The following is a 24,126-nucleotide window of genomic DNA, read 5'->3' as shown; positions in this document are numbered from 1 at the left end:
GGAGCATCTCTCGTCCTTGTGATATGCAGCCCTTCCAAGGAAAATATTATTATTCAATTAGACCAAAGCACATCTTAACTGATAAAAACAGAAGCTTGTGAATAATGCATTGTATCATAACATCTTCTCTATTCTAGATACAGCATGAGGTCCTTCATTAATATTTCATTTTTTATCCAGAAATGCATCACTGAAGTGAAAATAATTGTATTTTCTCCATGATAAATGACACCCAAGCTCCGTAATATGGATCATTACAGGAAATGATGAGTTGTAATATTTTTCGGCAAGAGGTTATCATGAGCCAAAAACGCGCTTCTAATCATCTTTTAAAAATTGGGGTTGACTTTTGTTCCTTGCACATGTTTACACAGACGGCATTTAAATGAACCCTTAAAGCAAAGAAAGTCAAGATATTACAACATGTCTGGCACTAAACACAGCCACATGACGTTCTCGAGCGAGTCATGTTTGCAGCTGCTTCCACAGAGGATCAGGGGATAATATCAACACTGGTTTTGTCATGTTTGTACAAATCTAAGCCTGTTTACCCATTTCAGATCGAGTCCTTCACTTTCACCGACTTCCACACACACCTTCCATGCACCATGAATCCCTCCTCATCTCGGATGACCTTCTCTTTCACTGTCCTCACAGTCCCTTTTTATAATTTGCAGCTCTTTGAAGTCTGCAGTTTTCTGGAGGAGATTTTCCATCTTCAGCTACATGACGTATGCATTGTTGACGCTTCCTCTCCATGTCGTCGAGCGCTCTTCATTTCTTGGGCATTTGCTTCCTTTTTCTGCAGCATAATGGGGCACGCAGATATGTTATTCTGTTCTGTTTTGCTCATTCTTGTCGACCCCCACTCTCAATTGTTATTTGCACAATCATCTGCAACTTTTACAACTAAGTGGTTTTCCTGTTTTCTGTCTTGTGAATGTTGTATGATGTGGTTGGTGCCCTTCCGGTATAAGATATTCTTATCTATCTGAAAAACCTAGAATATACAGTAAACTGCACAGGTGTAATCTGATGAGCTCTGCACATGCAGTCTAGCCAGTTTACCATGATCACAAGATGAAGATGCTGCACTGTTTCGCATTTGCTCTATGGAGCAACTGCGAAACAGAAATTCAAACAGGCCTTTTTGATTATTGTTACTGCTGCTTGTTTTCTGTTGAGCAGCCAAGCTCAGAGGAATAATGATGTTTTTGTTTGACTTAAGCTCACAGTTCTTTAATTTGTTGTGGATTAAGCACTGTATCCCTGTTGAGGTTGACAATTTAATCTCATTACTTCCAGAAACTTCAGTCAAAGAGGATTGTGCTGTTCTTTACTCTATTAGTGTTTTGGTTAATGGAAAAATGCAATCTAAAATGTCCTAACTGTTAAAGCTAGGGTCTGTACTGTAAGCCTGTGACTGCTAGCAGTAGCAAGCTACTCTAGTGGAACTGATACATCCTGCCCGCTTTTGTCGGCCCTCTCATCAAAGCAAGGCTTGAATATACTCAAGGTGCCTGTGGTGGAACTGAGAATTTTTGGCTGCACGTTCTCTTCCATTTCTCCACAAGGTCCTCACTAACTTCTGACTATATGTGCTTTAGTGGTGTCTGCTTCTCTGGCTTGTTGTGAAGGCACAGGTTGCATGCTGTCATAGCACAGGTGTGGTATGAGTAGGGAGGCTGGTGTTTTTTTTTAACTCTCTTGAGCGTGTCAGAAGAAAGCTTCTTTTTTTTTTTCTCACAATACCGTTATTGATGGCTATCATGGTGGTGAAACTCAGACATTCACAGCTACTGTCACCTTTTGCTTGTTTTTGGACTTTGGAAGGAAACCCTTAGAAAACTAACATGCAAACTCCACATGGCAAAGCTTTTCCTAAACTTTGTAGTTTGCACCTGAACTCAAATCACACATCCATTAGATAAAAGAGTCTTGCCTCTTCGTGTGGCAGCCACCTTTGACCAGAATGCAATGCAACCACAAAAAAAAACCCATCCTCTCCTTAATAATAATAAAAAAGCCACCAGATGTTTAAGTTGTACTATCATTTCCAGCTGTGCAATATCCGCAGCTGTTTTTGTATCTGTCAGCTGTGCTTCCCTGGAGAGGGTAGTAATGAACTGCTGGCTGCCCATTGTAGAGATGTCCTTGTCTGAGAGCTGGCATAACCACAGTGTATGCCTGAGCAGAGACTCCAGTAGCTGCACTCCAAGGAGATGTTCTTTCACAGTCCAGTGCCCAGATGGCCGGCAATTATTATTACAATCCATCTCCCACTATAAGGTCAAAAGAGCCATGAAGAAGAGTGGGCTGAGCAGATTCATTCTTTAGTGCTCTTATGTTCAGTGTGCAGGGCTGCCAGGGAGAAATTTCTTGACTATAGCTTGTCACGCTTTTGTCTTTGATCTATAACAACAAACTCGGGGTGAAAATAAAAAATAGTTACTACGTCTTGTGGAACTGACTTTGATGTACAAACAGGAAGGGAGGTCAGGATCCTCTTGTACGGTGCTAAAAGTGTCTATAAAAAATGAAATAACCCCAGCAATTCTACCCTGTTAATTGCTCTTTAGTAACGCAGTAGATTTTAATCACAGAAGCTTGAAGCCTTTGCCATCGATAACAGCGATGGGCTTTATTGGAAATGAGGATGAGATGAAAGTGTTTAATTACCTTCATTCAAATGGCTCAGAGACCTTTGATAAAGGGAAATGGCTGCTTTTACGAGCAGGATATTACTTTAAAAAATCCATAGGGTGTTGGGCATCTAATATTGACTGCAGACTGTGAAGAACATCTGTTTTACTAATGGCTCTGTCACACTATGTTCTCCCAAATAACATATTGGTTCCATTATTATTCTAATCTATATCCATTTTATTTTATTTTATTGTGTAATAGCTAAAATCTCCTCTCAGCATGACGTTAAGGCAGGGACACTTCAACATTTAAAAAAGCATAAGACTCTGCCCTTAACTCCTCCAGCCCAACCTCTGGATTAGATTCTTGACTCAAGTATCTTTAACAAAAAAAAGGTTGAAAAAAAAAGGATCTGAGGTAGATCTTGGGCTCATCTACATGCAGCTGCTGAAACATCCTCTAAATTTGTAGCTCAAAGTGTTAAGTGTATCCAGAAGGGCAGCCATGTCCCCGATAATTGTGCAGATACTCTTTTTCGTAAATGTTGCCCAGGACACTTGGCATTTGGTCTAATCCTATGTGAAACATCAAAGAGTGGATGGAGGGCAGCGACAGCTGGTGGAGCCTGATTGGCTCTATGCTTCAGCGTGATTCCACACTGCTGTGTTTGCCTCAATAGAAAATACTGTGTGTGTGTGTGTGTGTGTGTAGTAAGTTTAATTGGTGTTCTTTGCCTGCCTGATCTAACGAAGAATTTGTGTTTTGTGTTTGTTATAAGATTAGCTGCCATGTATTTTGATATTCAGTTCAATTAAATGTTTTTTGTATCGTGCCAAATCACAATATGCATTATCTCAAGGCACTGTACATACAGCAATACCCACACTGAGCAAGCACTAGGCATCAGTGGAGAGAGAAAAAAAAAAAACCTTAACAGGAAAAAATATCTGACAGAACCAGACTTGCAGTCATCTTCCTCAACCTGTTGGGGTGAAAGGAAAAATGGGGGAGAGATGAGATGAGGTAGAGATAGAAGAGAGAGACCAGGAGCATAAATACAACAATTGTATCAAGTTATACGTTCGAACATAGAACTACAATATAATTTACCCAAGCAGCAGCAGAGATTGTGATAAAGAATTATACTGATGTCAACTTTAATTATAGCATAATAATAATGGTGACGGTATGACATAATGATAATGATAATAATAATAAAAATAACCTTGAAACTGGTTCTCGATCCTGCAGCCTGCAAGATGCGCACACAGTGAGAGCAACAGGAAAGACACAAACTAGGGAGAGAAAGAACAAGGTTAATGACATAATGAAGTCATATTCATACTGTGAGAGCGTGAGAGTGTGCGTGATATGAATGAAAATCCTCTTATTTTTCAAATCAACCAGGGGGATTTGATGAAACCCTAAACCATATCCTGATAAAATGTATTTAAAATTTACCTCAAACTCGGATCAATATAACTTACTCCAGAAATAATCCCAAACAGCCAGAGGACAATAGGTCTCCAGGGACATCAGTTTTCTTTGTTTAGATTTTTGTAGTGAAAAAAAGTGAAAACATGCAAATGTTGTGCACTTAAAAATTTCATTACCAAGTATTCTCCTTCATCCATCTTGGCTCTTGGTCTCTTTTTCAAGCGCCTGAAACATCTTCCCGTTTTCTAAAGATTATTCTTACTTTTCAGATGATTTATTTTTGATTTATTTTATTACACTTTTAACATCTGTCTGTCCACATTATTCCTGCACTAAACTCAAAAAAATAATTTGGCCCGTGAAAGCTCTTTAATTATTCACTATTCTTTACTGCCTGCAGCTAATGGCATTAGTGAGGCTACAGATAGTGTGTCCCCTGTGGAAGAAGTGAGAGTAGGGTGTGTGTGTGTGTGTGTGTGTGTGGACACAAAGACCAGTGTCTTCCTCAGGCATTGTAATAACTCAATACCCTTATTACAGAAGGCTCTAATCTATATCATCATAGTTTTGGATTTTAAAAAGTCACTTCTTCTGTAACTTTGGGTGGTAGAGGACAGAAAATGTAGATGTCTGAGCTCTGAATGGTTTGATGATGCAGGAGAAAGGAATGCTAGATGTGGAGTGATGTAGTTTACTGCAGCAGAGCATGTTCCACTGCTTGCCTGACCCACTTTACCTCTTATGTAAGGGTTTTCTTTGTAAAAAGCCCTTGTCTTGCTATTTTTCAAAACTCCCACTCCCACCACTCCTACACCCACGTCCCGCCCCCATCTGTTTCCCAAAGGAAAGGATTTACCCTGTGAATTGTTTTTTGGCTTTAAGCGTTATTTCACCACAGTACAGTACCACAATCTAGAAATTGGTTCTTGGGCAGTTTGCTGGTCAGCAACTGCTCAATGACGATGATAGTCAGGGTGTAATCTGTTACCCAGGGACCCATGGGGAGATATTAACTCCCCTATCTACTGCTTCTTTCACATAATAAGCTGGTAGATGGTTGTCTTGAGGTTTGATGGATGGTAGTAATCCAGCAGTTCACTCAGAAATGTCTTCTCTGCCCTCAGGTTTCAGAGGCACTATGGCTTTGACACGTCCATAGAAATGAGGCGCAGACTCCTTCACCGTCTTGGTTCTGGGGGGTACAACTGAACCGATCCTAGACATCAGGTTTGTGTCACACAGCCACAGTTGGTACATTGACATGACATTAGAAAAATTGTTCTTTAATTAGTCAGACTAAAACCATACATATGGGAACATGTTATACTTTTAAGCTGAATTTGACTTCCAATTGCAATCATTGATAGTATTAAATTAAACCGAAAGGAACAGAAAAAGAACAGAAAGAAAAGCATGTCAAAATTCATTGGATTGATGAGGAGATGGAGTTTATGCTTTGCCAGCTCAAAGAATTTGATATCTCAAAATTTTATGGATGGTTGGAAGTATCCAAATTGGCGCTACATCTCGCCACACGCTAAACCATAAATTGCCTAATACTCCTGATTTATCACCTAGCATAACAGAGATGGACACATTTCATTCAATACATTGATTCCCTCCCTAGTGCTTGTATACTGAAACAAGGCAAGTAGTCCAAATTTGTGGTGTAGTCAAGCTACAGCCATAGGTCAACTTAACTGTGCATGGTAATGTAGCGATTGATGCAGGTCAAACCTGCATCCCTGTTTTGCTGTGGGTCAGTCCCCGTGTCCATTATTTGCGGCTTCTCTGTCTCTCATAACCACACAAACAGACGCAGCTTAATTAGACTCTGACATTAAGCATTCCGTTCACTTAATATGCAACATCTCTTTTGTAAAGCTCTAAAGCTTTTCCCTCTGCATGTTTGAGTGCTGCCTCTCCCTCCTCCTCCTCCTCCTCCTCCTCTTGCTAGCACTTAGCCCCCGTGTGTCTGTCTGCTTCAGCTCTGCCCTCCATTAGTGACTTGTACAGCTGGTGAACAGGGCGAAGCAGGCCTGTAAAACACACAGCTTGCCACACTGTACACATGTATACAAAAACCAAACCAAACAATACAACACCTACAGTAACAGGAAACACAGTTTCAACACATACCAAAGCCTTTTTCCTTCTTTCCGAGGTCTGCATATAATCTATGATTCAAGACCAGTGGGTGATAATGATTATTGGTGTGCGGTAGAGGTGTGAAGAATGCGAGACAGTAATTAGACACGTATATTATTAAAGTGCAATCTATGGCCCAGATCACAGTGGTATAATTGACTCCCACAGACTTTCAAGGCAGTGTGTGTGTGTGTGTGTGTGTAACAGTGTAATAACACTGTAAAAATTAGATAGAAGAGAATGTCTTCTGTCCTATTTAAAGTACCATTATAAAGTAAAGTAATTAATAAAATTAGTGGTTACATTTATTTAACCATTTCAACAAAATCCAGCAAAACACATCTGAAAGTGTCTATACTCGACCGTTTTCTGAAACTTTCCCTCACAAAACAACAAAACACAAACAATGAAGCAATTTGTGATGTGAAACCAGACCTGGCACGGCTCTATTGTTAATGAATTGCAGATTGGCTTTGGTGATTCAATCTGCCTGAGTTGTTTGTTTGAGCTTTTACAGCCAAATAAGCACCATTTCATTGTAATGCTAATGTTTATGAAGCAGACAAGAACTGATATCTTGTGAAACATTCCCTGGGTAATGGATTTGTGTCCACAAACTCAGGTCCCTTGTTCTTTTTCAGCTGAGCAGCTTAGGGAGTATTTTGTCTGTGTGTGTTTTTCGATCCTATCTTTCCTTCAAAACTGAGCAAAGAATGGGATTCATGCTCGGACTAAAGATTACAACCAGCAACGTCCAAATCATGGAGTAATCTGATGAAGGCACATAAATCCCTGAGGCCGGCTCCATATTGTTGGTCAGCAGTCTTGAAAACACTACTCTTAAAATGACTGTTTACAGTATTTTTGCCTGAGTCAGATATTGAAACATGAAGACATGTGGCTCTTTTTAAAAATCCCACTTTCCCTCTAATATTAAATATATTTGCCACTAACCGGGCAGCAATCTAAACTAAATATCACTACTTTTAATACAATATTTAATATAATTATTGGATCAAAAACCACCAACAGTGGTAAAATAATAATAAATATTCAAGCATTCTCTTGACATAACAGTAACTGTTCACAAAGTAGTCCCACTTAAGTACATTTTTGTGTATTTACTTTTTATATCCCTTCATTAAAAACCAGTACAGAAGTGTACAGTCATTTCTTAATAAGTGGTAAAGAAAATTGGTTTCTTGGGCATTAAAAACAGTCTTCTGATTGTGCAGCTGAGATAATAATGAAATTACACATTGCCACAGGTATTTCAACAAAGCATAAAGAAAGAAGCAGAGGGCTTCTCTGCTCGGCAGAAGATGGATGGATGGATGGTTTAGTAAACAACAGTGATGTCCTCAATTTTCACTTGAGTTATAGCCTCATTATTCCTCCCAGCCGTCCTTTTGTGCTTGTGTGTCTGTGTATGTACACGTGGATATGCGTCCTGAATAATGCACCTGCCTATTTCTATCCCAATGATTGTGCTGTTGTTTCTCCGTCTGTAAAGGGACAGTGGACAACAGTGCGTCAAATCCTTCAGAGTTGCCACGTTAAATTGTATGAACTGAAGGGACACGTAACAACTCTGGAAGACTTAATTCTGGTGAAAAATACAGTGCATCTCTTCACCTGGAGTAAATTTAACTTCTATTCCGTCTCTGACGTGTTTTTGGAAATTGTGCTCTCTGTGAAATTACTCCAGTTGATAGAGTTGATTTTTTTTTTTTCTCACCCCTCAATAGACGTACTACTGCAGGCATAAAGGAGAAATATAGAAAGTGAAATGTCTTGTGTTTACACTTTGGGAAATTTGTTCAAGATAGCTGGTATTAAGGGCAATTTGGTGCAAGGTGCATGTGCTTAGGTGCAGTAAATCAAGCCACTCTGTACTTACCCTGACACACTGTTAAGTAAGTCTCTTTTTCTGTGATGATTTTTGCCAGTGATGTCTAAAAAAAACAACTTATGAGGGATGTTTTTGTTCTCTGGGTTCGTGTCTTGTAGCCTGTGCAAAAGCCTTAGGCCACCATTACCATTGTTGTTGGCCTTCCTGATGCAAAAGGATGATTTCCTGTCTGTCAATTTCTGTTATTTTTGGCATTTTAAATGAAATGGTGTGACAAAAAGTTGGACTTGTATATTAGCATGTGTCCAGTGTGTTAAAAATCATGAAACATATGTTTGTAATACTCACCCATGTACAAACAAGCCATATGTATTATACCCTTTTTACAGCAGCCATTTCCAACATGAAATAGTAGGACAAACACAGGTGTTAACAGTGAAATTGATTTTATTTCATTCATTTGTGTTATTTTAATACTTCATACATATTTCTTGGTTACATTTTAATAAAGAGACAGATAAATAATTGTGCATGGGGATTATAGCATTGTTAAAACAACAAATCTTGTGATGACCTAAGATTTTTACTCAGTACAAACCATATAAGTGTATAGCACCTTTAAACAGAGGCAATTTTAAAATGGTTTACAAAAACTATTATAGAAGCAGAATAAAACGGTTAAAAAAAACATGCATTAAATAGAATTTTCAGGGGTTTGGGTGAGTTCATAGTTACAAACTAACTGCAGTATTTTGAAGTCAGGTCTTTGACGGAAAAGAAGTCAGTGTAAGGATTTGGGAATGGGACTGATATGATCCACTTAGTGGTTTTGAGGACTTATGCAGTGCAGTGTCTGCCCAGTGTAACCCAGTAAACTTTCAGCTCAAAAAGAAAAACTAATGAATAGAAACACAGAAATGTGATTCGAGGGATGTCTCTATCACAATGTCATGTCATATTCCTCCGATTTAGATAGAGAGCGGTGGCTCATATCAGATGGCGTAATGTCACACGGAAGCATGTTTTCAGTCAAGTCACTGTTGACACAGACATCAGACTTATATGAACGCAAGATGAAATGTGACGGTCTGTCTCTCCTCTGTCCCTCCATTTCAGACTCAATTTCAAGGTACATTATTGTCCACACTTAAGTGTTTTCATCTCGCCGGTGCAAAATTAGATGATTATTTACACTTAACTGCATGCAGCAGTGGGAACACTGTTGCTTTATTTTGCATTGTACTGCAATTGGTAGTAATTATTGATATGTATGAGCACAACTTGCTTTTCTCTGCTTCGTGTTTCTTTTTTTGTTTTTTTCCCATTGCATTATCACGTTTTTGACCAAGCCCAACCTCCAGAGACATTTGCTTTCCAATGCACAAACCCACACGACTTTCAGCAAATGATAATATTGCCCTGCAGGAGGCAAAAAACAGATTATACTAATCTGAAAAAGATTTGTATGCAGGAACATAAAAGGGTGCATTATTATTCGAGTGGAACTGAAAACTTAAATAATGACGGTTCAAACTTTGTTCTATGTAGCGTATATTTGACAATGTTTTTCAATGTTGTACATATCAGTTTATTCGTTCAATATGTTATGAAGATGAAGTGTAAGCCTGAAATTGTTGTGATTCTTGTGGGCAAGTCTGGTGGACGCGGAAAGACGATACCAAACCAATCACTCTATACTGTTCTTAGGTTACCAATAACGTAAAGGAACAGACAGTGCTCGCAAGTCAATTATTGATCAGTCACAGAACTGTTGTTTGTCTTTGACTGTGTTATAATTTTCAGTAATAACGGTGTGTTCCACTCGGCAGCAGTTGATGTTTATTTAATGGAGATGCTGCTTTTTTGGGCCAAGGACATCTTTTCCTGAAATTGCCATGGTTTTTCTAACAGGAAACTAAGAAGTTGATGAGAATTGGAAGCAATGAAAATGACTCGAGTTGAAGTTGACTTAAAGCAAATGTGTCAAACTGTCTCCTTGGTTTTGATGAGGGCTGGGGGTGTCAGGGGAAGATTTAAGGCCCGGTCACAGTGAGCAGTCTGGTTTTGGCTTTGAACGTTGAATTTAGTCAGTTATGTCTTCTTGTTAAGTCCTATGAATATGATCAGTGCAGAGTATTTGCATTATACCGGTCATATCATACCAGCAGCTGCAGCTTTAGATTTACAATACTGATAACATTCACTGGACTTACTGCCCACTACTCTGTTGACAATAGTCATTTGAATAAAATGATTGATTTACATACTCATCTAATCTCATGAAATATGTAAAGATAGGGCTGTAGTTGTTTGTCTGTGTAGATTTTAACCACAGGAGTAGAACGGCTGCTTAGATAGCCAAGGTGATCTGTTGTCCCGTACTTTACAGACTAAAATTCAGCCACAGTGCCAAGACATTCATGGTCATCATAGGATAAATCATATCAACCTTTAGTGTCCCCAACAGTTTGACATTTGTAGTTTATAGTGAAATACCGCGACAGCTGTTGGATATAGTGCTTACAAATGTGTCCGGAGACAATTATAATGACTCTGAGGATATTACATTTAATGAGGAAAAATCAATTTGCCCAATTATTTGGCTTATGACCAGACCTACAAAGCTAATGACATTGCAACCAATGTACTTTGTTGCTCAGTGCTACCGAGTGTCGGCACGAAGGCCAAACTGAGATTAAATGCTAAATATGGTGTGTTAGCATTGTGCTCACAATTCAGCTATAATTAGCTCAATGCTATGAATGCTGCCTCATTAGCATGGCAGCTCACTATATCATGCTTACTGTATGGAGTGGGGCTAAATGTATAAAAGGCCTTATTCTGTGTTTGTAGTTCGTTTCCCTTCATATAAATTAGCCAACTTGGAGACTATAAGAACAGCTGGAGTCCGGCTAATGACTGGCCTGTTTGTTATGAATGAACAGATGGACGGGTGAAAAACCATGTCTCTGATGTCGCTCATTCTCCTTCACACTCTTAGTGTCTTTGACAGCCATCTGCTTGGAGAGTATTTCATAATAATTAGCAGATGTAGAATAAGACCTAAACAGCCCCTATATATGTATATATACATTCCATTATATATGCATGATAGCCTGAAAAGAGAAAGCAAAGTCGCCCACTTACCCTCATATTTGCAGGGAAATAACAAATTGTCCATAATAAAAACATATCAAGGATTGCAAGGATGAATGTCTGATGCATAGGTTTGCCCCGTCTGAAGACAGAGGGTGACAGTAAGGCAGAGAAAATGAGCGTGGAGAAGCTTAAATCCTGCTCAGCAAGGGAGGACTTCAGAACTTAGTCAGATAACAAAGTGTTTTTCTCCCTTGATTTGAAAAATGAATATAGTGTAATGTCTTAGGGTTTCAAAAGCATTGTCTCTTCTACAATGGCTGATTGAATGTGTAAAAAAAGATCCGTCTTTTCTTTTGTCCTTTAAGGAGGGCATCAAATGCATCAATGTGATTTGAACCTTTTTTTTTTTTGTCTCCATTCATTCTTCACGCAGTCTGATGATCCAGTGATGGATTACAGCCGTCAGCCCTTACACTGTTCCCGGAACACTTTTTTTTCTTTTTTCATATAATTCTTTTGGTCTTTTTTTGTTCTTTTGCCTCTTGTTTTATTCCTCCATTGTTCCTTCTTGGGTGTTTTTTTTTTCCTCCCTTCCGCTATGCAGTGGAAGTTAAGTCTCATTTCTCATTACACCGAGTTCAGCTCCAGTTGGCGACAGGGTTTAGATGTGCAGCACTAAGTCACAGCAGAGCCCTGTAAGTTCAGCCAGTCGCTCCGAACATTGATTATGCCTCCTGAGAGTCGGGGAAAAACCAAGCTTCTTTTCAACATTTCAGGCAGGGCTAACAGCTTACCAGGTCCAAATCGACATGACCCCAGCTAGTTGTGTTTGGACTGCAGGTATATATGATTTTTTGTTTTGCTCGAATCTTTTCAGGCAGACTGCCCACACTGGTGTTTGCGGGCTTTGGCGATGACATGAGCATACCAACATTTGTTGTGTGCTTCAAATAAATGAAGGTGCATCATCTAGCCCTCATAACTATCGTGTTTGGAGAGTCAAGTCGTGGTGCAGTGAGATTTCTTTATGAGCGACAGATGAGACTGGTATATACTGCTGTGTCTACTCTGCTGTTCAGCGATAATGTCAAATACATAATATAAAAATCTGATTAGAGCAGCCAGAGCGTTCGGACTGAGAGGACACATCTGTAGAGATCTGATTTGAGACTCATTTCAAACCACCTCCACATCTGATTTCTTTTTTGTTTGTTCTGCTGTCCAGACTTTTCAAAACCAATCAAAACTAGGATTTTCTGGCAGTGTGTACGAAGGCTTATGTCTGTGCCAGGGAGTGCAGCATTGTTGTCTTAAGACTGACGTTCCCCATGTGCTTCACACTCATTTTATATTCATGAAGGGAAAAGAGTCAGTCATTGCAGCCTGCGTTGTTGAATGCTGCTTTGACTGTATTCAATGTCTAAATACAGACACCGAACACCAGCACTGTCACAATGCAGACACTGAATATATTTGAATAAAGATACCAAATATAACACACAACCAGAACTGAGAATCCTGAGGAGAGAGATGGAAGCTGTGAAAGGCCAGTGAATTATGGTTCTGCTGCTGATCAGACATGAAACGCTATCGCTTCACTCCGGCCGGGCCGAGTTACTCTCCGTCTCTGCACCGGATACAGACGGTCGTCGCCGTCACGCCGCCTGTGTGTTGATAATTGATAGCTGAGCTGTATGTGTGAGTGTGTACAAGTGATAATTGTACTGTGTGTGTGTGTGTGTGTGTGTATACTGTTACTGACCCCATTCTCCTCTGTGGCACACAAGTGCAATGGGTCTCTCCGTCTCACGGGGGATTGATGGACGAGGTGGCGTTTAGAGAGACCGGACAGATTGCCGTGGTAACCGTGTCTGTCAGATCAGCCAATATGGCGAGTTTAATCAGCGGGAGATTGACTCTGGACGAGGGTTTCGTACATTGGAGACCTGTGCTCCAGTCTCCATTAAAAGGGCCCAGAGACATGGACTAATGGATGTGACGTCAGAATGGAGAGGGAGGAGAAGGGCCATTAAAAAGAGCATCAGGGCAATAAAAGTGTGTGTGTGTGTGTGTGTGTGTGTGTGTGTGTGTGTGTGTGTGTGTGTGTGTGAGAGAGAGATAGTTTCTTCTTTGTGCGAGTAGATGGATGAATCGATGTAGATCCAGCTAATTTCTTACAAATATGCAAATGTTATGGCAAGTGGTGTGATGAGCCGTATTTTAATGTTATTGTTTAAACATAGTCTCAGTTAAGCGCAGTGTTAGAGGAAGAAAAAATATATATATAGGTGAGAAGCTCAGTATGTGTTTCTGTGGCAGGTGTTGTTTGTGGGCAGAAAGAGGATCCACACACGAGTATGAATTATAAAACAGACACAGGTGCCTCTGTTGTGCTCTCTCTCACTAACACACACGTGCATAAATGCAAATCTGCACAAATGCGCACTCGTTTTCCCACTCCACTGGGTGATGAACAGTGGTTTAAGATTGTGGCCTGTGCTGACTCTTCAGAGGGAGCAGTAATGAGAGCTGATGGATGGTATTGATGGGACTTAATTTGTAACACTGCGAAAAGCTGAAAAGGTAGAAAGAGAATGCAGGTTCAAAGCACTCAAGGCTGCGTGTGTGTGTTTTACTAGAGGTAGCAACAACGTGTGTTCGTGTGGTCTAATTGTTGGGGTTACTCTTTAAAAGCAGCGAGCACTGATGAATCCGTCGTACCCAGTATCCCCAGCTGCCTAGCGACCTTGCCTCTCAATCACTCTCAGTGGGCACCTCTTATTTATAGAGCCATTATTTTTAGCTCTCTATAATTTCAGCCCTCTGCCTCCTTGAAGAATTAAGGGAATGAACATTGAAGGGAAAAGATGAAGATAGAAAATTGGAGGGAGAGACAGCCTGAAAAGCCAATTCAATCAAGGTGATTTTATTGAGATTTTTCTTGTCTGTTTTCTGTTGTAAACATACTAATTTCTTACCTTGTTACTGAAATGTTTGTTTATGTTCCTTCTGGTTCTGAGTTTACAGGAAAGAAAACACAATGATCAGTATTCACTGTTTGTCCCCCTTCCCACTCAACACGAGTGAAGCGGGCAAAAATAGGATCACAATCATGTCACAGAAAGCTTGGAAATCCCATCATTTCCCAAACTGGGGTTTTGTCACAACAGCAACAGCATGTGGTTATAGCACAATGATGACAAAAAAAAAAGAGCTAAAAATGCAACAGTACTGTCGTTGTAGACGTGACCGGAGCATCCGACACACTGCATTTGTGCTCTGTGCCTTTGTAAGCGCAGTGACACACCGAGACGGAAACGTGTCCTCCCTAAAGACTCCGCTTGAGAACGTAAGCAGTGCATGACCCAAAACATGAGGGCCAAGTCCTCGGGTCAACCCTCAGCAGTCTGCCCACATCTAAAGAACACGAGCTGCTCCTTTGAGAGCAGAGATGTGCATATCAGGACAGTGACATCCCGTCCCAAGCCGATCGGCATCCGTTCACGTGATGACTCTTAACAACTAAAAAGCCAACTGGGCTTTGTGACTGTAATCCCTCTCCTACAGGGGTTATATCCTTGCTATCTTTTTGAAATGAATTTTACAGTATATCTGAATTAATTTGGAGATGAGTGGATGGTGAAAAAAGGAATGCTTTATTAATGTAATGTACCTATTGAGTGTATTTTTAGAGAATTTAAAAGAAAAAACACAAATGAATTGAATTTACAAAAACTTTCAAAATGCTGTTTATTGATTTCTGATTAAACTCTAAACGATTAAGTGAGTAAATTAGAAGTGAGTAAAATCTGCAGGTGCTTCTTCAGAGCCTCAGTGTTTTGGTCTGTGGTCTGTGTTTTCATCCAGAAATACCTGCAGCACTTGGGTGGTTGTGTTTATTGTGATATAAAGGGAACTTGATCTCCATCAGCAAAATGCCAAACTGGCTTGTCATCATTTTTGCCAACTTTCACACAGTGCAATAATGTTGTCAGGCTTTCACTCTGTAATTAGCTCGGGCTTAATGCAAGTTTGAACCTGTTGCCTGTTCGTTCATCTTAAAAGCCCAAGTCCAAAAAAAAAGCTTCCCTGACTGTGACTATAAAGACAAGACCATCATTTTAAATAAGACAAACAATCTAAAAAGTCATTACAAACAATTCATTTTTGTATTGCCGGTACCTCAATGGGATTTTAGAAATGTGACTCTATTTACTCACATACAAAGCAGTTAATACGGTATCCAAACAGTAAAATGCAATTCCCTGAGCTGCTAGATCAACCAATATTAAACTGTGATCATGTACATTTACTTACATGTGACCATGTTTGATCGTCTCTTACTTGCTCCAGGAAGTGCAAATATACTTTTCCCTACACAAATACACTTAGTAAAATGCAGTTACATCACCTTTCAAACAAATTCTGCAACAAGGACACGCCCAACGATCAATGATGAATTTAAGTGTTAGTAAATGGTATATATCACTTTTTTAGTCTTGATGACTACCTGATGCCTGCGAGCTGATTGCTACACAGGAGGTTCTAGCGTAAGAGGCCTGATCCTGCCAGCTGCAGAGAATTTCCTTTGAACCGTTCGCACCCAGGCTGCAGACATTTTGTCTGTTTTTAATGAACTTTTAAAATGGTATTTCTAAAGTGTTGCTGGTGAGTGTGAATGAGGAGGAGGAGTCTGCTCATTCATGTGTGTATTTTTGGGTTGGTTATATATGCTCTATAACAATTATCCATTATTAATTAATTACAAAATAGATTTTTCTGATTTTTTTTCCCCAGCTTCTTAAATGTGATGAACAAAAAAATAATTAAAATGGAATAAATTTGGTCTTGATGGCCATTCACAGCTGCTTTCACGCCACCGTTTTGCCATTCACCCATTCACTCACACTTTCATGCAGCGATGTGCAGCACATTTCCTGTCACTCATCTTTTATACCCATGCACACACTGCTGCCACAGCTGTCAGGAGCAACATGGGGTATGCATGTGTTGCCCAAGGACACATCGGCACATATGTAGAGTAGCAGAGCGGGGAATCAAACCCACAGTTGAAAGACAACTCGCTCTACCGCTCATCCACCCTCAGCTGCTGGTTTGTAGCAGGGAACAGTATCGGCAGCAAAATCTTTTTAACCTTTAACATTAATTGTGGAGTCCTTGGATTTAAGCAGAAGAAGGTTGGGGATTTGGGATGTCATACAGGTTGTAAAGAAAAAAATGTCATTGCATTAGAAAATGGTGTTGAAAATTTAATGAGGCTACAAGTCTGCAGCCTCGCTTGCTGTTGCATGAGACTGTATAGTCGGGATTGTTCCAACAAAGTAAACAGAAAGCAGGCTCTTGACTACAACTCAAACATTACCGAGTGAGTCTGATGAAAGAAAACAATGCACTTACTTTTCACCATTGTTGTTTCTCATTAGTAGTACTCGCTGAAACTAAGCAAACACAGGCATTTGCGTGTCCTGCGCACCCGAATGGTCAAGTGATCTAAGTTATTAGGCATTATAGTATGATGTGGAGCTAAAACACTCACCTCGAGGCAGATTCATTTTTATCTGAAAACACCCTTTATAAATGAAGACGTAGTGGTGTTTCTTTTAAAATGAACGTTAACAACAAAAAAACGTCATACTTGTTTTACTTTTTTTTTTTAAAAAAAGGAAGACCCAGCTTGCGAAAAAAACCTCAACGGCCCGGTGCAGCTTGAAAGGATGTGCTCGTCTCTTAAGATCTATTGTTTTCCGTGTGGCAACTTCCTCTACTCCCTACCATTGTTTGACACATGCAAACTGGGGTAAGAGAGTAACAGTGATTGTTGTGAGATTTTGTGATTCATGTTCATCTCGTGAATGACGCTTCATGCTTGTTTGTGTCCTGTGTGGTTTTTTCTGAGGTGGCTCTCGGTTGCATCTCAGCTAATTGTTTTTGAGAGACAGGAAATCATTGCATTGCAGAGAGAACATCAGCGCTGACCACACATGGACTCCCAATACACAGATGAGAACACAGAAGCAGGATGTAGCAGAATGAGGAGAGAAAAGTTAGGTGGCGGTGAAGAGCGTATGTGTGTGTGTGTAGAGAGAAATTGATGCAGAGGAACTCACTATGAGACTATGAAGTGAAGAGGGAGATTGAGTGCTGGAAGATGGTCATTTAGTGAGTCCTAAAAGCCTCTGAGTGTCGGCGCTGCACAAACACAGCCCATGAAATCAAATTTTCGTCAAAAGGCAACTCGGTGAAAGCGGGGTTATGTAACCGATGCAAAGCTAAGGCAGAGAGTTTGCCAACAGAAATGTATGCTGGTTTCGATGCATACTGTTCACATGTGAAAGGCCGCCCGTCTTTTATTCTAACCCCTCTATGACTTGGACTGCAGACCCCCGCCTCTGGGCAGAACCAGGGGAAAAAGGAGAATAGACTTGGCAGGCCTTGAGTTGGCCATCTGTTCTTGTGGGAAATGGTCAGTCTGAATTAAGCCCTTCTGTCTGTCTCGTACACACACAGACACACGGTCCCATCCTCTTTCTGCTGGCTATCTCGTGTACTGTAATTCATCAAGGCTCTAGTGCACGGACTGCATCTGGCTGCCCAGTCTGCCGTGTCCCATGGCCATGTGTCTGGACTTCTGTTCAGACGGTCTGTGGTTTCGGGGGGGGTAAAAAAGAGGAGGGGGCAGTTGGGGGGGGCTCATATCGATTCATACCCGCTAGCAATGTGCCAAGAAGCTGCTTTCATAACCCTCTCTCCTAAATAATTCACCACTCTCCCTCAAAATTTCATCAGCACCTACATATAGAGAACAATCTCCCCCCCTTTAACGGCGGCGGCGGCAGCAGTGTTATTAAGAGAGTGTGTGTGTGTGTGTGTGTGTGTGTGCGTGTGCACACGAAAGAGGCAAGGGTGACACAGCTGATAAGGGAGCAGGTGCAAGACATTAGATTTGGGGTTTGAGAGGGGATTACCACACCCTCACGCTATCTCTGTGGATCATTTATGCAACTGTAACACACAAACAGCACTGTGCAAAAGCCTTGAGGGAACCATCAGCGTTGTTGTTGTTTTATGTCTGTCTGTGTGATGTCTATCCTGTGATCCATGGCATGGTGATTGGTCTTGTGCATTAGCAAGCTCTCAATGACTCAATAACTTTCAATTGTCAATTATTAGGGTTCCAGTCCTGTTAAGTAAGAATAGGTCACGCTAAATACTTGACAATGTAACCTGTAGAAGCTGCATACATGTTCCCCATATTTTCTGCATGGTCATTATGGCATTATTAAAACAGATTTCGTTGTGGCCTCAGGCTTTTGCGCAGTACTGCAGGTCTGTGAGTTTCCAGACACCACACCACAGTACAGCAACTCCATAACTGCGGGGAGACTCCGACATCTGATTCATCAGACATATTTTATGGATTCCAGGGCAGCAGACGCACATCAATACACTTCCTTTATCTCCTCGCCACTCCTGTTTTTTCACGTCTCCTCCCACTGCAGGCTGAATTTGCTATCGTGATGAAGTACTTTTCAAATCAGTCGATATTGGTAACGACTGAGAAAATACATTTGTTGCTTTTGCATTGCTGGTTTAAGGTTTTAAACTTCAATGTCCAGGAGAAAACACTTGTTAATGGTCCAATTTGTATACATGTTAGGGGCTAGTTACGGTGTTGCCTTTCTCTTACAACATGTAAGTGATGCTGATCCTCTCATCTATATGGTTAATTAAAGTCTGATGTACACTTCGCACATTTTGGTTTTAGTTTGAAATGATTTCTTCACAGTCAATATAACATAAGTACATTTCAACTGTGAAGCTGCCAGTGCGATGACTCTTCCCGAGTTGCGAATCGCTGGCATCGAGTCATGACGAGCAGCAATATCCAAGTTGGCATTACATATACGGAGTTATTTCAGACCCCTTATTATCCTGCAAACTCCGCTCAAACAACAGAAACGATAACTTGGTATTTAGACATCTGTTGAGTGGGCTCATGAGCTTCCAGCATGGCAGAGTGGTTGAAGTTTTCTTTCCCGGTTATATTATCTGCAAATGAACTTTCTCTTGGCTGTGCACAGACAGCGGTAACATCCAAAGATTGATGCACACACACACACACACGCACGCGCTACTCTGCCAAATTTATTTTTACACCACGTTAAAGTGGTGTGAAAATTAGGTTAAAGCTGCAGAGAGAGAGAGAGACGAAAGCATATACATGAGATTCTCTCTAGGTTTCGGGAGATTGACCCAAATTCTCCAGTTAGATGCCGTCCTGTGATAATACCGCAGTGATATTACGCCGTGTTTCCTCATCACTGCAGCGCTGTCACCGTGAGGAATGTGGGGCTCACATTGTCTCAAGCGTGACGACTCATATGCAGTTATGTCCCGGGTGAACACGGAACAGCATCAACCTATAATGGAATATAATCGTGTCCTCATTATAATTGCAAATATTTTCGGGAGAATTTAATTTAAATGATATACACATTTCTGGTGTGGTATTTATTGTTTGCCCGAGGCTTGAAGGTGGTATCAGTGAAGTGTGTGGGTGCTGTGTGTGTGTGTGTGTGGGTGGTGTGTTTGTAGGCTCACCATTTGTCTTTCTTTCTCACAAATTGTACACATTAATTACTGCTCATTGTGTACACGCCATTTGCATCAGTAAGAATTGTAAACTGAGCAGTAGTTTGGATCTCTTTTATGGTTTTTATCACTGTAATCTTTCAGTCACTACAGTGATATCTTCCCGCTAATGTATTGTGGGCTTTTTACACCACTCTTAAGAGCTAATTGTGATGCTGAGCACATTCTCACTCAATCCTTTTAGCTTCTAACGTCTTGTCGTTTACCTTTTCTCTCCTCATTTTCACAATTCCTAATTGTATAATTTGAGCCTGCTTGGTGCTGCATTGGCTGGCACTGGTACCACACAGGGAGAAGTTTTGCAGCGCTCCGGCTTCCTCCCACAGTTTAGACACATGCAGATTGGAGTTGGAAGTTTGTTGGAGACTAAATTCAACAAAGGTGGCAATGTGAGCATGAATTGTGTGTTTGTCTTCTGTATTTTGGCCCGGTGATTGACGGGCGACCTTTCCAAGGCTACACCCCCCCCCCTGCCTCTCGCCCCCTGTATCGGATCGGTTCCTGCTTCCCCTGTGACCCGCAAAGGATGGGTGGGATGAGTGATGCTCACAAAGTACAGACGGATGGGTTTGTCAAGTATAGTCGAATGAATTTCACCCGTCCGCTTATCTGTTTATAGACACCACTCATGCCTCATCCCATATTTATATGTACACAACGATGTATGTGTGTATGTTTAGTGTTTGCATGGCTTCAAATTCAGATGATTCAAATTTGTCCCCAAGGAAAAGAACAACTGGAGGGGACTTATAACTTCCCTCATGACCAAACTCTTGAGTACAGAGACAACACAGTCCCTGTTTGTCAAATGGCAACAGAAGGAAACAGCATAGTCTGCACGCAACAGAAGGGAGGAGTTGTGTAACGACTTACCCTGTCTGCTATGCTAATTGAAGCTAGTGCTGTTAATCACATTTTAGTGGATATTTGTCTTCTCCCAGGTAAATGTAATGTAAGAAAAACATTGTTTTGCCTGAATATAAACATAATTAAGTACCAGTCAGACTTCCTCCAATGGGGAAAAAATGCCATAACTGGGGTGGGGTATTTGAAGCAGTCGACTACTGTGATGTGTCTTCTCTTGAGGCCTCGTGTTCGGCATACTTGCAGCACAGCAAAGCACAGCATTATCAGCCCTCTGCTGTCAGGCACACTGATAACAGAACTAAAAGCACACACATGCTGCACCACTGCTCAAGGGGAAGATTTGTATTCCTTATTTTTTGCTCTACCCTTTTTAGAAGAGTGGTGGTGGTAATTGGAAATATTAGCTTGTTTATGGGTGCTTTTTTTTTTTTTGTTATTTTAATCTCATACATGTCTCAGATAAGACAAATAGTAGAAGAAACAGCTGTTTTCTCCTTTAGTTGGGGGGAAAAAAAACAACACAATGAATGAACACAATAACCTGACATCATATTAATAGCAACATTTCCCCAAAGCCGGTGTGAGTCGTCAGTACATGACCTGAGCGTAGCACTATGTCAGCCTGGAATGTGTCCAGAGATATTTTAGTCACAGCAGAGCTCAGCATTGAGCAGTAGAGATTGTTGAGAATGTCACCACTAAAGGAGAAGGAAGTACAGACTTTGTATTTGGTGTTAGCTGCAAGTCAGTCGAACAATTTGGTTTCATTCCATGGGTTGTGATCTCCTAACAGATAAGGAAACTCCACGTCATTTGGGAAGGTAACCGGGCTGTGGTTGGTCCCCGTAGTCCTGTGGAGACATGATGACAATAGTATCTTTGACGCAGCTGTTTAGTCACTCATTTCCTGCAGTGAGTACATGTTTATGCAAAGGTTATAGGCCTTTCCTTCGCTTAGGTGGCGCGCACGCATGCTCGCTATTTGTCTTTCTTTCTCTCTCTCGCCACATTTACTTTGTAATGTTTACTCCATTATAGACTGACCTCCACTGTTCCCTCACACTTCTTTTCTCCTCTTTCCCCACTCTCGCTGATTTGCCGATTTGCACCTGTGAACTCGCGGTCACAGAGCACTTAGATGGAATTGTGCCCAATTTGTTTTTATTGAATGTTAGTGTGTTGAACATAACCGTAACAGTCCGCCAGGGTCGCATCAATTTAAAAATACTTTACACGCCGAGAACAAGGCTGACTGAGAGCAAAATATTTTCCCCAAGACACGGAGCAGACTCACGTCCTACTCACAAACACCCCCGAGCCTTGTTATCTCTTTGCTCCTCTCATCGCTGTGGTACTGAGAGAGACTGTCACTCTCTTCTTCTCTCTCTTTCAATGTCTTGTCCTGTCCTTCAGTTAATGCGCACTCACACACTCTCATGCTGCTCCCTTTGTACACATTCACCAGCAGCAAACCGACTTATTCATCTCTCTCATGTCAACGCAGATCATCTTCCATCACAGTCGCTTTTACTTATTCATTAATTCATTCATTTATATTTGTTCACATTGTCCCATTCTCTTTTTTGTACCCTCTGCTCTTTTCCTTTCACACGTAATCCGCCCTTCCCTCTTCCCTCCTTCAGCTTAGCTTAGTGACAGAGCCTGTCACCATGGAATGTATCCCACCAGCTGAAAGCAAAGGCTGCTTGTGCCTGTCACAGCCTGTCCCATCCCAGAGTTTTTTTTCCTGTAACACTTTGTGCCACGCCAAATATAATAACTTCCTCTGGCATGGACCCAATAAAAACCCTTGCAGAATATACTGTGTAGAACAACCTCTTTATCCCTGTCTCTGTGCAATTTCAATATAGGCATCCCTTTTAAATCAGCTGACCAGACCCGTGTGGTGGGCAGACGAAATATGAGAGGTGACATAGAGGAGTTTGGTGAAAAGTGATGGAAATTTAAAAGGACGAATGCAATTTTGAAAAACGGGAACAGTTGAAAACATAAGAAAGTAAGAGACAAAGAAGGATGGGGATAAGATGGAGGCTGGGGAATGAAGGAACAAAACAGGATAAGAGAGAATCTGGGTGGAGTGAATGGAGGAAGGAGACGGGGACAGATTGAGGAAAAACAAAAACAAATTTGAAGAAACGGTCCGCTGATGGATGGTGTGTTGGTTGACGTGCCACAATCGGCATCAGAATCAAACCGACTAACAACAAGTGCAATTTTCCTCAAGATAATATCAACCCTCCAAAGGAATGGGGCCTGTGGGGTGCACAAAATAGCCTCTCTTTATACAAAAACAAAGAGTAAACTGAAATGTGAGAAGCTGTGACAAAGAACAATGACCGCAGAGGGAGGAATTGGAACACTGTAAAGATAAACGCCGGCAGGGAGATAGATTGTAGAGGGAAGGCGGCCAAAATGAAACTCTGCACAACCTTAAGTAGTTGCAGCACTTTATTTCTCTGATGAAAATCTCCGCTCTGTTCTGTTATTGCAGAGAGAGCTTTCGAGTCAGCATGTACAAAGAAAGTACACATACACACACGTAGTATAAACAGCGACAGGGGTAGGCCATCTCAAAATGTACTGAGCTTTGCCGCAGTAATGGAAGGCTATTAGAGTTTACTGCTGACCTGCAGGTGCTGACCGTCTCACATTCACCATCACTTTAAACACTGAGAAATGTTATCCCGCTCCAGAGTGAATGGAGGTTGTTTTTTTGGCAATAAGTGGAGGTTTTGGGTGTCGCGTTTTAGGAAGTATGTACAGTAGATGCATATTTCATGCATCCGGTTGAGGTGGCCTATTAGGGCAGCCTTTTCGTTCAAATTTACACAAAAATCCTGCTCCATATATGCCCGTCGTCCACACTGGCTCAGTGTTCTTTAAAAAGGAAGTTTAAAAATCCTACTGGCTCCATTCCAGTGTGTTTTTAACACCGGTCGGCCTCTGTTCTCAGCCCCTGGTTTGCTGGAGGCCGCCGCACCAAAGTGGGGGTCCACACCTGACAGGGGCAATAATTGCAGACACACGCGTAATTTCACCGCTGCCTGTCATTGATCTAAATTGTTTACCCAGCTGACATTTGCCTTGGCGTGTGAGACGTGAAAGACGAAGCTGATTTTCATGAAACCGTTCCAAAGGTCACGTTCAAAAACAGTTCCACTTCCGCGCTCACTTTCATTGCGGCAGTCGACTGACTGTTTAAAGAGTCGTACTGGATTTTCACATAATGTACACGTAATGTAATGAATTTTCAAACCCTTGAGATTTATCTTAACCACACCTTTTTCATTCTCTACAGAGAGGGGGGTAGATGCAGATACAAATGTATTCCTGCAGACTTTCTATAATTGTAGAAGTATTTGAATATGAACCGAACTATAGTG

General features: G+C 41.1%; 1 long non-coding RNA gene across 2 annotated transcripts in view; it reads left to right on the top strand.

Annotated features, from left to right (window-relative positions):
- Positions 1 to 24,126, top strand: part of LOC122769540 — a 62,415-nt gene that overhangs the window by 23,665 nt on the left and 14,624 nt on the right. For both annotated transcript variants that reach the window (XR_006360439.1, XR_006360440.1), the window contains exon 4: positions 5,208 to 5,310. This is a non-coding gene — a long non-coding RNA (uncharacterized LOC122769540). The remainder of the gene's footprint in view (positions 1 to 5,207; positions 5,311 to 24,126) is intronic.

Source organism: Solea senegalensis, linkage group LG1 (genome assembly GCF_019176455.1).
Source record: "Solea senegalensis isolate Sse05_10M linkage group LG1, IFAPA_SoseM_1, whole genome shotgun sequence".
NCBI classification, from domain to species: domain Eukaryota; kingdom Metazoa; phylum Chordata; class Actinopteri; order Pleuronectiformes; family Soleidae; genus Solea; species Solea senegalensis.
The sequence above is the reverse complement of the archived record's forward strand: the minus strand, read 5'-3'. Positions and strand labels throughout refer to the sequence as shown.